Source organism: Eulemur rufifrons, chromosome 4, assembly GCF_041146395.1.
Source record: "Eulemur rufifrons isolate Redbay chromosome 4, OSU_ERuf_1, whole genome shotgun sequence".
NCBI classification, from domain to species: domain Eukaryota; kingdom Metazoa; phylum Chordata; class Mammalia; order Primates; family Lemuridae; genus Eulemur; species Eulemur rufifrons.
In genome coordinates, this window is record NC_090986.1 from 59,182,614 (window position 1) to 59,185,562 (window position 2,949).

Here is a 2,949-nt window from a genome sequence, read left to right on the forward strand (position 1 = left end):
TCAAAGACCTCAATTGTACACTTGAGTTTCCTATAATCGTCATGACCAAAATAAAGTTCTGTTATTTGTACAGAATTCCTCAATTGTTCTCAACATTTCTTCTTCCTAGTCTTGTAAATGTGTCCCCAGAGTTCCCAACTAAAAACACAAATAAATGAAAGGACATATAATGGAATCTACCCAAAAGCAAGCATTTTAAGCCTCAATATGGAAGCTCATGGGGAATTTTTGGTTTTTTTTTTTAAACTATATGACATCCCAGTCTATTTAGACAGGGGAGTTCTTTATCTACGGTATATGCTGGCATGTGATTGACACGTGGCTAAACTTTATTAAGAGTCAGCTCCAGGAAAAGAGCGAGCATGATGATAAAGAAAAATGTAGACGAAGATAAATCAAACTTGGAGGGAGAACTTTATTGACATTTTGAAAAGCAGCTCTTTACACTCTTTTCAATCTGTTTTCACTAAGTGGTCACTGGATGTGAAGCAGCATAATGATCTTTCCCTTTGTAGTACAAATCAGGTTGCTGATGTAGTCCAATTACCAGTAAGTTACTCATCTATTTATAGGGCTGACAGTGAGTGTTGCTTGGCAGATACAGCGGAGGAGGAATAGCTTATTTATTTGTAATGACATAAAGAAAGTCTCTCACGAACAAGGACTGTCTTTAGAAATTGAAATATTAGATCAGGAAGATGAGCAGGTATTTCATATTTTTGGCATTTTAGTTTTGAATCCCACAGTGTGAGAGATAAACAACTTTCCTAGGAAATAAGTTTTCCAAAACAGGATTCTGAGATGACAGAAAGGTCTTGATGCCATGATCACACTATATTCCCATATTCTGAATACATAATACTCTATGTCTGGTGTTTGCCAATTAAAGTCTGTAAAATGATAACAGAATTTTACAAACCTGCTTATCAGATGAACACTTAGATGCCTCCATTTAATGGGAATATGCGACAAGCTAGGTCTCTGGAGAACAAAGGGATGAAGGAAATACACACTCTACAATGACATGTAATGGCCACACTGTTCTCAGGCAGCAGCTACTTCCTGCAGTTAGGAATTTTACATGTTTAGTCTTTACACCAAAACTCTGATAAAGACAGAATCAATGGGCTTCTTGGAGAATGCCTACTCTAGGTCTTCAAAGATGAACCCGAGTTAGCCGAGTGAAGGTGACAGAGGAAGTGCATTCCAGGCAGAGGGAGTAGTTTGGGTAAAGCCAGGTGTGAGGCTGCATGGTACAAGCAGGGAAACAAAGCACTCAGCTTGAGGTAGGAAATACCAGGATGGGAAAGGTAGGCACAAGCTTTATCCTATATGGCATGTTAACTTGTGATTTTGTGTGTGTGCGCGTGTGTATGTGCAGGAAGCAAGGAACCAATGAAAGGTTGCCAGCAAGGAGGAGTCTGGCCGGTGAAGTTTCCATTTTAGATGGCTCACCTAGGTAGCTTTCCATGTGAGAAGTGAGCAGGTGCCAGACAGGCCAAAGGGGCATGTTAGCAAGGAGGACAGCACTTCATAAGGGAAGGCTGCCTCTTGAACCCTTCTGAAAGCTCTATTGATTAGATGACAATACAGGAAATGAATAATTTACTTAACAGATAAAGGGATCATGTTATGTTATGAAAAGTCAATCAAAGATGTCAACAGAAAAAAACATCTGAATGTTTTAAGGACAGGGGGAACTCAAGGTTGGATTAAGGGTAGGAATGACAGAAGAGAGCCAAATTGTGTTCAAAGAAGAAAACTAAGGATGTTTTTTGAAAGAGAAGAATCAAGAGGACAGAGGAAGCATTCAGTAAAGGAAGAGAGGACACTGTGGAAGAATACAAACTTCTTCACAACTTGGTACCGGTCATCCAAATTACCTTTAGCCAAGCCATTGTAAAAGCTGCAAATATAGCCCAATGCCCTGCTGAATCTTGACTGAAATATGTGTGTACAGACACATGTATTATTGATATTTCATTATTTTACAGATAACTCATTCTCAGTGGTGGTATAAACCAAGCCTTATGGAACATCTCAGGTTAGATTTTGAGGTCCTAGTTGACTTAGATTGGAAGGAAGGGCTATTGTAGTCTTAGATGTGATAGCTGTCAGTCAGTCAGCACATGGAAAATAAAGAAAAGGCACTGCCGGGTTTCAATTACGTGTGTGTGTTTTTTTCTTCTGTTACTTACATATCTCATTGAAATATGCCAACAAGCTTCCACTGCAATTTAAAAAACCCGTTAACCTCATCCTTATACGTCCCCCTTCCACCACTGCCTCAAATAACTGACACTAGTAAAAATAATCATTTAACCCACTCAACAGTTTTTTACACGATTTTATTGCACTCTGAAATACAAGCTACATTTTTACAAAATAGAAATTCTTTTTGAGAGTGGATTGATTTAATTTCTGTATAAGCTAAATATGTTGATTTGTTTTAGGAACATGTATTTTATAGAAATGGTCACAATTTTTTAAGTTAACTGATTTTATTGAGGGGGTAGGAGAGAACTGACAAATCTACATGCACAGGTAGTCCTAACAGCGTATCTCAAACATGAAGATGTAAATCTGAGAGTCAATAATACAAACTTTAGCAAAAACAGTTTACAGGCAGAGTGTTTGGTGTTTATAAAAGAAAGCTGAACTCCTTTAAAAAGGCTCTTGTAACATATATGCATGCTGATAATTCTATTAATATATGCATATATAGGTGTGCTTCCTTTTTAGAAAGTCCAATACAAATCAAATTTACAAAACAGATTCAGTTAGTGTTGACTGACTAAAGGACTCACCATAGGTTTTATTTAAACTGCTTACATTCAAAAGTATTCAATTTACATATACAAAGGTACTTCCTGTGTAAGGTAAGTACATCTATAAATAAATACATTTATGCATGTTTAATCTAAATGTAGCAAACAGCTGAGGCTACTT